Below are 13,338 nucleotides of genomic sequence, written 5' to 3' on the forward strand. Positions count from 1 at the left end.
TAATTTTGTGTCATACCCGTGGTATTTGGTCTGATATACTTTACCAGGGCTTTAAGCCAATCAGCATTCAGGGCTCAAACAACCCGGTTTATAATGTGCAATAGTCAAGTATAATCCTATCTAGTACAGTGATGTAGGTACCAGCTAGCCAGAGGACCAAGGCCATACAGTAGTAGCCCAACTCAGTCAGCAAGTTCAACTAACCCACCGCAAGACAATGGAACAAAATGGTATGCATTATATTTGTTTAGTTCTGTGTGTTATTACTGTAGTTGAGCAAATGCAACTGCTTAGAATATTCATATGGTCACACACTGACAGCAGGGGAGAGCAATGCATTGGGAAGGGCGCGTGCACACACACACACACACACACACACACACACACACACACACACACACACACACACACACACACACACACACACACACACACACACACACACACACACACACACACACACACACACACACACACACACACACACACACACACACACACACACACACACACACACACACACACACACACACACCACAACAGGGCTCCTTCTAGTAATTTGTCCTTTGGACTTAAACAACCCATTTACATGATTAGGGTTTCTTCACAATGAACTCCAGTGAACACACATAGGCCTATCTGTGAGGCTAGCCTCTTCGCTTTCGCTAATTACCTTAGCATCGGTCATATGGGAATGATAGCTTTAGGGTTATAGGAGTTAGCGATGATTAGTGTCTAGACTATTAGGGGGATCAAGAGGGGATGTATGTGTGGTAGAGGCAGTAGCCTGGGGTAGCGTCATTCATTAGCTCTTCAGATCCCTGTCCTTTATAGATACATACAGACACACACATGAACGCGTGCGCATGCAGTCAAACATCCACGCACACATTGCCCTTCTCAGGCCGTTGTATTGGGCAGTTCAATGGTGAGAAATGTCTCAGTCCCTGGAGCAAAAACTTTACATGACATCAATAAGCTGCTGCCAAACATTTTAAACCGGCATCACGAAATTGAGTCTTTCACAGTTCAAGTGGGATTCAATGACATTATGAAGGGCAGCTCAGAACAGTTGAAGATAGATTTTAAAGAACAGATTGGGTCACTACTTGACACCAACAAACACCCCATAATATGTGGCCCTCTGCCCTCTCTAAATCGTGGCATTGAACGGTTCAGCAGACTTTTCACCCTCCATAACTGGCTACGAGACTATTGCAGTTTTGTGGGTGTCACATTTATTGACAATTTTGATAGCTTCTGGAAACAAAGCTCATATTTTGAGTTGGATCGGATCCAACCAAATCATTTGGGTTCCTGGATCCTTTCACAGCATTGTACAGCTGCGTTGAGACAATGACTTCACAATGACCCACGCCCAGCTCATTTAATCCCTACCATTGTGTCACTGAGTTGTCATAATGCTTCAGCAAATGTACATGATCCCAGGGGCGTTGGAAGACACAATGTAAGTAACCTAATTTATGTCCCTCTTACTGCCCTGAATGCCTCTGCTGATCCCACAGCTATTGCATGCAGTAATCATGCAATCGCGCAAAACTGAACCCGCGAATCACAGCTTTTAATCAGGACAAGGTGACCGTAAACATGACCGAATACAAACAGTGTAGCTATTCCCTCTGCAAGGCAATCAAACAAGCTAAGCGTCAGTAGAGAGACAAAGTGAAGTCGTAAATCATCGGCTCAGACACGAGAGGTATGTGGCAGGGTCTACAGTCAATCACGGACTACAAAAGAAAAACCAGCCCCGTCGCGGATCACGATGCCCTGCTCCCAGACAGACTAAACAACTTCTTTGCTCGCTTTGAGGACAATACAATGCCACTGACACGGCCCGCTACCAAAACCTGCGGGCTCTCCTTCACTGTAGCCAACGTGAGTAAAACATTTAAACGTGTTAACCCTCGCAAGCCTGCAGGCACAGACGGCATCCCCGGCCGCGTCCTCACAGCATGCGCATACCAGCTGGCTGGTGTGTTTACAGACATATTCAATCAATCCTTATCCCAGTCTGCTGTCCCCACATGCTTCAACAGGGCCACCATTGTTCCTGTCCCAAGAAAGCGAAGGTAACTGAGCTAAACGACTACCGTCCTGTAGCACTCACGTCCGTCATCATGAAGTACTTTGAGAGACTAGTCAAGGACCATATCACCTCCACCCTACCTGACACCCTAGACCCACTCCAATTTGCTTACCGCCCAAATAGGTCCACAGACGATGCAATCTCAACCACACTGCACTCTGCCCCAACCCATTTGGACAAGAGGAATACATATGTAAGAATGCTGTTCATCGATTATAGCTCAGCATTTAACACCATAGTACCCTCCAAACTCGTCATCAAGCTCGAGACCCTGGATATTGACCCCGCCCTGTGCAACTGGGTCCTGGACTTCCCGACGGGCCACCCCCAGGTAGTGAGGGTAGGTAACAACATCTCCACCAAGGTGATCTTCAACACTGGGTCCCCACAAGGGTGCATTCTCAGCCCTCTCCTGACTGCGTGGCCATGCACGCCTCCAACTCAATCATCAAGTTTGCAGACGACACTACAGTGGTAGGCTTGATTACCAACAACGACGAGACGGCCTACAGGGAGGAGGTGAGGGCCCTCATAGTGTGGTGTCAGGAAAATAACCTCACACTCAATGTCAACAAAACAAAGGAGATGATCGTGGACTTCAGGAAACAGCAGAGGGAGCAGCCCCCTATCTACATTGACGGGACAGTAGTGGAGAGGGTGGAGAGTTTTAAGTTCCTTGGCGTACACATCACGGACAAACTGAAATGGTCCACCCATACAGACAGCGTTGTGGAGAAGGTGCAGCAGCGCCTCAGGAGGCAGAAGAAATCTGGCTTGTCACCAAAAACACTCACAAACTTCTACAGATGCACAATCGAGAGCATCCTGTCGGGCTGTATCACCGCCTGGTACGGCAGCTGCTCCACCCATAACCGGAAGGCTTTCCAGAGGGTGGTGAGGTCTGCAAAACGCATCACCGGGTGCAAACTACCTGCCCTCCAGGACACCTACACCACCCGATGTCACAGGAAGGCCAAAAAGATCATCAACGACAACAACCACCCGAGCCACTGCCTGTTCACCCCACTATCATCCAGAAGGCGAGGTCAGTACAAGTGCATCAAAGCTGGGACGGAGAGACTGAAAAACAGCTTCTATCTCAAGGCCATCAGACTGTTAAACAGACATCACTAACATTGAATGCTGCCAACATACTGACTCAACTCCAGCCACTTTAATAATGGAAAAATGTATGTAATCAATGTATCACTAGTCCCTTTATACTATATAATGTTTACATATCCTACATTAGTCATTTCAAATGTATATATTGTATGCTATACCATCTACTGCATCTTGCCATCTTGATGTAATGTATCACTAGCCACTTTAAACAATGCCACTTTATATAATGTTCTCATACCCGACATTACTCATACCCGACATTACTCATCTCAAATGTATAGACTGTACTCTATACCATCTACTGCATCTTGCCTATGCCGTTCAGCCATCACTCATTTATATATTCTTTATGTACATATTCGTATTCATTCCTTTACACTTGTGTGTATAAGGTAGTTGTTGTGAAATTGTTAGGTTATATTACTTACTAGATATTACTGCATGGTCGGAACTAGAAGCACAAGCATTTCGCTACACTTGCATTTACATCTGCTAACCATGTGTATGTGACAAATACATTTGACAAATACATTTGATTTGATTTTATGAACCAGACTGATACTGTTAGCACTGAGGCGGTGTGCCCTAGTAGGAAGTCCACTGTGTACAGCTCACCCTGCACTAACATAAATAACATGAGCATGTCTACCTTCCCAGTAAAGCAATAAAAAACAATTAAGCATCCCAGAAAAGTACAACAAATAGCATACGTTAACATATGCGCTCTCACCACTGGTGTCCCCCAGGGCTCTGTTCTAGGCCCTCTCCTATTCTCGCTATACACCAAGTCACTTGGCTCTGTCATAACCTCACATGGTCTCTCCTATCATTGCTATGCAGACGACACACAATTAATCTTCTCCTTTCCCCCTTCTGATGACCAGGTGGCGAATCGCATCTCTGCATGTCTGGCAGACATATCAGTGTGGATGACGGATCACCACCTCAAGCTGAACCTCGGCAAGACGGAGCTGCTCTTCCTCCCGGGGAAGGACTGCCCGTTCCATGATCTCGCCATCACGGTTGACAACTCCATTGTGTCCTCCTCCCAGAGCGCTAAGAACCTTGGCGTGATCCTGGACAACACCCTGTCGTTCTCAACTAACATCAAGGCGGTGGCCCGTTCCTGTAGGTTCATGCTCTACAACATCCGCAGAGTACGACCCTGCCTCACACAGGAAGCGGCGCAGGTCCTAATCCAGGCACTTGTCATCTCCCGTCTGGATTACTGCAACTCGCTGTTGGCTGGGCTCCCTGCCATTAAACCCCTACAACTCATCCAGAACGCCGCAGCCCGTCTGGTGTTCAACCTTCCCAAGTTCTCTCACGTCACCCCGCTCCTCCGCTCTCTCCACTGGCTTCCAGTTGAAGCTCGCATCCGCTACAAGACCATGGTGCTTGCCTACGGAGCTGTGAGGGGAACGGCACCTCAGTACCTCCAGGCTCTGATCAGGCCCTACACCCAAACAAGGGCACTGCGTTCATCCACCTCTGGCCTGCTCGCCTCCCTACCACTGAGGAAGTACAGTTCCCGCTCAGCCCAGTCAAAACTGTTCGCAGCTCTGGCCACCCAATGGTGGAACAAACTCCCTCACGACGCCAGGACAGCGGAGTCAATCACCACCTTCCGGAGACACCTGAAACCCCACCTCTTTAAGGAATACCTAGGATAGGATAAGTAATCCCTCTCACCCCCCCTTTAAGATTTAGATGCACTATTGTAAAGTGACTGTTCCACTGGATGTCATAAGGTGAATGCACCAATTTGTAAGTCGCTCTGGATAAGAGCGTCTGCTAAATGACTTAAATGTAAATGTATATGCAGCTTAAGAAACAAGGTTCATGAAATCAGTAGTTTGCTAGTAACAGATGATATTCCTATTCTGACCATCTCTGCAACTCACTTAGATAACACCTTTGATGATACAGTGGTAGCAATACGTGGTTACAGAAGGACAGAAATGCCAAAGGTGGTCATTTATATTCAGAACCACATTCCTGTAAAGCCTAGAGAGGATCTCATGTGAAATAATGTTGAAGTAATATAGCTACAGGTTCATCGGCCTCAACTAAAGCCCATTCTGGTGGGAAGATGCTATAGACCACCAAGTGATTTCAACAGAGAGGTATATTTTTTGGGTGATTTAAATATTGACCGGCTTTCATCAGGCCCACTCAAGAGAAAGCTTCAAACTGTAACTAGTGCCCGCAACATGGTTCAGGTTAATCAGTCAACCTACCAGGGTAGTTACAAACAGCACAGGAATGAAATCATCAACATGTATTCACCACACTACATCCATTGGATGTAGTGATCACAATACAGTAGCCATATCTAGGAAAACCAAAGTTCCCAAGGCTGGCCCTAATATAGTGTATAATAAGGTCTTACAATACGTTTTGTACTGATTCCTGTGTTGTTGATATTTGCTGAATATTTGAATGGTCTGGTGTGTAATGAGGAGCAACCAGACGCTGCACTTGACACATATTGATACAACAGAAGCTAAGATGGGGAGAAGTTTGTCCATAACAAATTGCTGTTCTGCCTTCGTAACAGCACTATCAACAAGGTAGGTCCGACAGACCCTAGTTTTGTCAAACCTGGACTATTGTTCAGTCGTGTGGTTAGGGGCAACAAAGAGGGACTTAGGAAAATTGCAATTGGCTCAGAACAGGGCAGCATGGCTGTGGCCAAAAGATTTGAGAATGACACAAATATTAATTTTCACAAAGTCTGCTGCAAATGAACTGAATCCCCCCAAAAACATTTCCACTGCATTTCAGCCCTGCCACAAAAGGACCAGCTGACATCATGTCAGTGATTCTCTCGTTAACACAGGTGTGAGTGTTGACGAGGACAAGGCTGGAGATCACTCTGTCATGCTGATTGAGTTCGAATAACAGACTGGAAGCTTCAAAAGGAGCGTGGTGCTTGGAATCATTGTTCTTCCTCTGTCACCATGGTTACCTGCAAGGAAACATGTGCCATCATCATTGCTTTGCACAAAAAGGGCTTCACAGACAAGGATATTGCTGCCAGTAAGATTGCACCTAAATCAACCATTTATCGGATCATCAAGAACTTCAAGGAGATCGGTTCAATTGTTGTGAAGAAGGATTCAGGGCGCCCAAGAAAGTCCAGCAAGCGCCAGAACCGTCTCCTAAAGTTGATTCAGCAGCGGGATCGGGGCACCACCAGTACAGAGCTTGCTCAGGAATGGCAGCAGGCAGGTGTGAGTGCATCTGCATGCACAGTGAGGTGAAGACTTTTGGAGGATGGCCTGGTGTCAAGAAGGGCGGCAAAGAAGCCACTTCTCTCCAGGAAAAACATCAGGGACAGACTGATATTCTGCAAAAGGTACAGGGATTGGACTGCTGAGGACTGGGGTAAGGTCATTTTCTCTGATGAATCCCCTTTCCAATTGTTTGGGGCATCCAGAAAAAAGATTGTCTGGAGAAGACAAGGTGAGCGCTACCATCAGTCCTGTGTCATGCCAACAGTAAAGCATCCTGAGACCATTCATGTGTGGGGTTGCTTCTCAGCCAAGGGAGTGGACTCACTCACAATTTTTCATAAGAAAACAGCCATGAATAAAGAATTGTACCAACACATCCTCCGAGAGCAACTTCCCCCAACCATCCAGGAACAGTTTGGTGACAAACAATGTCTTTTCCAGCACGATGGAGCACCTTGCCATGTGGCAAAAGTGATAACTAAGTGGCTCGGGGAACAAAACATTGATATTTTGGGTCCATGGGCAGGAAACTCCCCAGACCTTAATCCCATTGAGAACTTGTGGTCAATCCTCAAGGGGCGGGTGGACAAACAAAAACCCACAAATTCTGACAAACTCCAAGCATTGATTATGCAAGAATGGGCTGCAATCAGTCAGGATGTGGCCCAGAAGTTAATGACAGCATGCCAGGGCGGATTGCAGAGGTCTTGCAAAAGAAGGGTCAACACTGCAAATATTGACTCTTTGCATCAACTTAATGTAATTGTCAATAAAAGCCTTTGACACTTATGAAATGCTTGTAATTATACTTCAGCATTCCATAGTAACATCTGACAAAAATATCTAAAGACACTGAAGCAGCAAACTTTGTGGAAATTAATATTTGTGTCATTCTCAAAACTTTTGGCCATGATTGTACACAGAAATGAATAATATGCTGACATTAATAATAAGCATGTCATTCTCTCCTGTTTCACAGTGTAGAAGAGATTGTCTTCCTCACTACTTGTATTTGTGGGAAGTATTGACATGTTGAATGCACCGAGCTGTCTGGCACACCGAGCTGTCTGGCACACGATAACGTCCGCACAATACACACACGTACACATGGATTTGTGTTGCAGTTATGTGGTAGAGGAGTAGGGGCCTGAGGGCACACACTTTATCTGTCGTGAAATCAGTAGTGAATGTATTGTAATGTTTCTAAAATTGCGTAACTGCCTTTATTTTGCTGGACCCCAGCAGCTAACGGGGATCCTTAATAAATACATGTGGAAATACACACACACGCACGCACGCACGCACGCACGCACGCACCACACACACACACGCACGCACACACACACACACACACACACACACACACACACACACACACACACACACACACACACACACACACACACACACACACACACACACACACACACACACACACACACACACACACACACACAGAGTTCACTGAATAACATCAAAAGCTCCTGAAGGGACGACAGAGGGCAGAGACGTCATAGCAGAACACGAACATTTCTGGTTTTATCTCACCTCAGCTATGAAGACCACAATGACACAGTCCTCCTTCTCTGCCGCACTGAGCTCTGTCATCAGAGAGCTGAGGGTGTCCGTCAGGTACGAGTGGACCTCCCTCTTCACACTGGGCACACCCATCACGATCGACACTGTGACAGACACACACACAGACCGATCACAGTCAGTACAGGGATGGAAGGAACCAATGATGTGCTAGATTGGGTGGAATGAGCCAGTCAGTATATATTTCACAACAGAGACAGAATCACTTGTTTTCTGAAGAGAGGGTGAGAAAGAAAGCTAACTAGACGAGGAGAGAGAGAAATGAGAGAAGGGCTGGAGGGAGTATGGGTAGGGGAGAGTAGTTGAAGGACTTACAAGCACAATGGTACAATGTTGTCAACACATTCTGCACATCCGTGAAAAATAACAATGCCCTGCAATGACTGATCAAATGCAAGAGAATAATAAATAGTCAAGGCCGAACTACAATTCAGGTATATTTTACCAACATCCCATTCTCTTGGGGAGGAAGTCCAAATCAATAGCCATGTTTGTGCAGCAACAGTTGATTCTACAACCCTGTACTCTTCCTCACCCTCTCCTCCTCTCCCATTGTGAGCTAACATAAGTAGACCCTAGTGGCCGTCTTCTCCATTTATTACGCCCATAAAACGTACTGCAATTACTAGAGGGGAGCTAGCGGTAAAGTCCTGGCTCGCGCTCTACAAGGTACCCTCATGGACGTGGCCCGCGTAATCCATTTAGATGGGGTTTGGTGGCCTAAACGTAAATCACACACACACACACGCACACGCACACGCACACGCACACACACACACACACACACACACACACACACACACACACACACACACACACACACACACACACACACACACACACACACACACACACACACACACACATTCATTATTGGCCCCTCTGAGGGTCTAGCTGGCTGTCTGGAGAGTTTGGACGGCCTCTCCAAGGGAGTGGAGGTTTATGGGGTCGGGTGGGGGTTAGGAGGCTCGCTCCCCAGGGAGGGGGAAGTCTAACTGGGCTACTGGTACAGCCACAGTGGGGCAGAGAGCCAGAGAGGGAGGTGGTGAAGGGATAAATAACCAATGCTGGACAGAGCACACTGGTAATGTTGTCAGAGGAAGGGTGGGAAGAGGTGGAACTAGGAAAGGATGGGGATGAACGTGTATGTGTGTGTGTACTGACCCCCGGTGCGTCCCTGGCCCACGTGCACAGCAGGCTGCAGGCTGCTCTCCTTCGCAAGGAGATGGGGCAGGTGATGGAGATACTGGGCAGCTGGAGCACATTCTTACTGTGATGGAAGAATACATGGGTCAGCTGGTCCCTGTGCTCCCCATTCTATTCGCACTGCTGGTCTTATTCTTTCCCTCTTTCTACTGGTCGTCCTGCTCCCAGCTGTTCCATTCAATCATCATTTAGCTTCCCAGCTCCTTTTCCCTGATTAGTCTCATCTATCACACAAGATGCTGAATGTCTGACATGCACACCTGCAGTTCTCACACACACAGTTTATTCTGGATTAAATACTCTGTTTTCAAGTCGCATTCACCTGCATGACACACAGACGAATGCACGCACACAGACGCGGAGCACACACACACATTTTTTTTATACACACGAATGCACGCACAAACACACAGGGGTCGGAAGAGGGTAAAAATGTAAAAATCTGATTTGTTCGGACTGGTTCTGACAAGTTCACTACCTCCAACTGGTTCTGAATAGCGCTGGCTGGTTTTGACTGATTCTGATCAACTCTTACTGCTTCTGACTGGTTCAAATTAGTTTCTCCTCTTACCAGATAGGCTGGCCCAGGTGCGATTGATGTCCCTAAGGGCCTGCTTTTCAGCGATGGCCCTCTTGATCTCGTCCAGCACCAGGTTGAGCTCCTTGGATCGCTTCAGGTTCTCCTGCTCGGCAGAGTGCAGACGCTCTCTCAGGGCCAGAAACTCCCGCTGGTAAATGTCCACCACATCACCTTCAGAGAGAGGAGGGAGAGTGGTTTGTTAAATAAAAGTGTTAGCGTTCTCTTGAATCTTATTAACATTCTTCTGTGATTTGCAATTGTGCATAATATTACAAGGTTTCCACTCCTTGAAGGCCAATACATTCACTGCTCATAAAGCATACGAATAACATAATACATATATTTAACGACATGCTGCAAAGATATTCTGTGAACAACAGAGTATGATATAACTCTGCTATGGACAGCCTCAAAAGTAATGGACTACACAGGGTGACATTTTGGGAAGCAGAGCAGGTGTTTCCAGGTCACAGACCTCCCTCTCTAAGCTGCTCTCACTCATATTCCTCCCCTCCTCTATTCCACCTTCCTTTTTCTCATTATTCCTCTTCCCGTTGCTCTCAAATAAAAGAGAACAGGGTTATACTGCTGCTGCTCGCTACTCTATGCTAGATGCCCTCTCTCCGAACTGAACACACACACACACACGCACGCTCGCTCGCTCACTCACTCACTCACTCACTCACTCACTCACTCACTCACTCACTCACTCACTCACTCACTCACTCACTCACTCACTCACTCACGCAAGCACATGCCCACGTATGGTTACGCACAGCACTAGATATGCATACACACACCTTGGGATGGACACACACACAGACACACAGGACACGTACAGCTCTGCAGATCGCGTCAAATTGAAGCGGGTGGGAGAGAGAGAGAGCAGAAAAAAAGTGAAATCTCAGGAAACATGGGACTCGTGTTTCACTAATGCTATCTGAGCCTAAACCCCGGCGTAATCCCTGACATCACCTAGCCCTGATGCACACCTCGTTAACCGTACAGCAACACAGGCTTGAGATGGGACAGCAGGGACGTTAAGTGGAAAGGTACAAAGACAATCCAATCAATTGTACACACCTACTGAGAGGCAGTCAAAAATCAAGCAATATTACATCATCAAAAAAGGGAACAGGGGTGGAATAGTCGTCTATGCTGACAGCTATGGTGGAACTTGTTTTGAGACAAAGTTCTTTCGCTCTCGGGAATTTTGTCACGCCTATACACTTCTTGCGGAAGGAAATTAGGGAGGAAAGTAGGGAAGAAAGTAGAGAGGAGAGTGGGGAGGAAAGTGCCAGGAGAGAGATGAAAGTGTAGAAGAGAGATAGAGTGTCTAATAGCATGAAGCTGGGGAAACAAAAATCCCGCTGTGGCAACAGATATGATGACACACAGGCTCAACACCTGAGTTTGGCTCTCTAAAGCATTGATAGTATTAGGGACTGCTAGGGGACGATGTCGACATATTGCAACACTGTGTTAAGATTATTTCTCCTTTTCCCCTCTCTATCGGTGGTTCTGACTCCCTCTCTTCTGCTCTCCCAGTCTGTCTTGTTCTCCCAGTCTCTCTAGCTCTCCCAGTCTGTCTTGTTCTCCCAGTCTGTCTTGTTCTCCCAGTCTGTCTTGTTCTCCCAGTCTGTCTTGCTCTCCCAGTCTGTCTTGTTCTCCCAGTCTGTCTTGCTCTCCCAGTCTGTCTTGTTCTCCCAGTCTGTCTTGTTTTCCCAGTCTGTCTTGCTCTCCCAGTCTGTCTTGTTCTCCCAGTCTGTCTTGTTCTCCCAGTCTGTCTTGTTCTCCCAGTCTGTCTTGTTCTCCCAGTCTGTCTTGTTCTCCCAGTCTGTCTTGTTCTCCCAGTCTGTCTTGTTCTCCCAGTCTGTCTTGCTCTCCCAGTCTGTCTTGCTCTCCCAGTCTGTCTTGCTCTCCCAGTCTGTCTTGTTCTCCCAGTCTGTCTTGCTCTCCCAGTCTGTCTTGTTCTCCCAGTCTGTCTTGCTCTCCCAGTCTTTCTTGTACTCCCAGTCTGTCTTGTTCTCCCAGTCTGTCTTGCTCTCCCAGTCTGTCTTGTTCTCCCAGTCTTTCTTGTTCTCCCAGTCTGTCTTGTTCTCCCAGTCTGTCTTGCTCTCCCAGTCTGTCTTGTTCTCCCAGTCTGTCTTGTTCTCCCAGTCTGTCTTGTTCTCCCAGTCTGTCTTGCTCTCCCAGTCTGTCTTGTTCTCCCAGTCTGTCTTGCTCTCCCAGTCTGTCTTGTTCTCCCAGTCTGTCTTGTTCTCCCAGTCTGTCTTGCTCTCCCAGTCTTTCTTGTTCTCCCAGTCTGTCTTGTTCTCCCAGTCTGTCTTGCTCTCCCAGTCTGTCTTGTTCTCCCAGTCTGTCTTGTTCTCCCAGTCTGTCTTGTTCTCCCAGTCTGTCTTGCTCTCCCAGTCTGTCTTGTCTTGTCTTGTTCTCCCAGTCTGTCTTGTCCCAGTTGTCTCTCCCAGTCTGTCTTGCTCTCCCAGTCTGTCTTGCTCTCCCAGTCTGTCTTGCTCTCCCAGTCTGTCTTGTTCTCCCAGTCTGTCTTATTCTCCCAGTCTGTCTTGTTCTCCCAGTCTGTCTTGCTCTCCCAGTCTGTCTTGCTCTCCCAGTCTGTCTTGCTCTCTCAGGTCCATCTCTCTTGTTTTCTCGAGTGTGGCAAAACCCCAAAGAGACAACACGAGCAATCACTCAGAGAATGCCTTGCCAAAATGTGGTATGGTGAAGAAGATTGTGTGTGTCTATGTTTGTGTGTGTGAGTATGTTACCACACTCTGAGGTTTTGTGTGATTTGTGGACCCCAGGAAGAGTAGCTACTGCTTTTGCAATAGCTAATGGGGATCCTAATAAAATACCAAATACCAATTTGCGTAGATGCAGATAAAGACAGAAAGAGAGGAAGCGAACGCTCCCACACAAAATCTCTGCCAAGTCACCTGTGATACAAGTCCGTATTCGACGTCCATCCATGTCTTGAGGACATCGGGAGATGACGTGGGAACCGAAATGTTTGAGAAACATGGATCAACGTCTCATTTTGGCATGAGACCATGAGAGCTAGTTGCAAAATCTAGTCACACACACACACTTCCCCCATCCTAATGTGGAGTTTTAATGATCATTCTGCATAATTATTTATCTCCTGTATCTTAATGATGTTAATCACTGGACGGTTGTGTATTAAGTGATTACAGAGCCCATTTAGATGGGTGGCAGCATGCTGCATCGCTGCAAAACAATAAGGAACCTAATGCATAATGCATGGCTCTGGAATATATTACACTATGCAAAGGACTAACCTCATCATGACCTGCTTCTGGCGTGTGTGTGTGTGTGTGAGAGAGAGAGAGAGAGAGAGAGAGAGAGAGAGAGAGAGAGAGAGAGAGAGAGAGAGAGAGAGAGAGAGAGAGAGAGAGAGAGAGAGAGAGAGAGAGAGAGAGAGAGAGAATGTGTGTAATTGCACAGTGTGTGTTATATTTTAGGGG

At 47.0% G+C, this 13,338-nt stretch overlaps 1 pseudogene across 1 annotated transcript in view; it reads right to left on the reverse strand.

Annotated features, from left to right (window-relative positions):
* The window catches only part of LOC123993486, a 202,006-nt pseudogene that overhangs the window by 96,027 nt on the left and 92,641 nt on the right, over positions 1-13,338 (reverse strand). Inside the window, exons 2-4 of the transcript XR_006831454.1 lie at positions 9,845-10,024; positions 9,232-9,363; positions 8,020-8,153 (exon numbers count right to left, since the gene is read on the reverse strand). The product of XR_006831454.1 is annotated as an alpha-1,3-mannosyl-glycoprotein 4-beta-N-acetylglucosaminyltransferase B-like (transcript). The remainder of the gene's footprint in view (positions 1-8,019; positions 8,154-9,231; positions 9,364-9,844; positions 10,025-13,338) is intronic.

This window comes from Oncorhynchus gorbuscha, linkage group LG13, assembly GCF_021184085.1.
Source record: "Oncorhynchus gorbuscha isolate QuinsamMale2020 ecotype Even-year linkage group LG13, OgorEven_v1.0, whole genome shotgun sequence".
Lineage (NCBI taxonomy): Eukaryota > Metazoa > Chordata > Actinopteri > Salmoniformes > Salmonidae > Oncorhynchus > Oncorhynchus gorbuscha.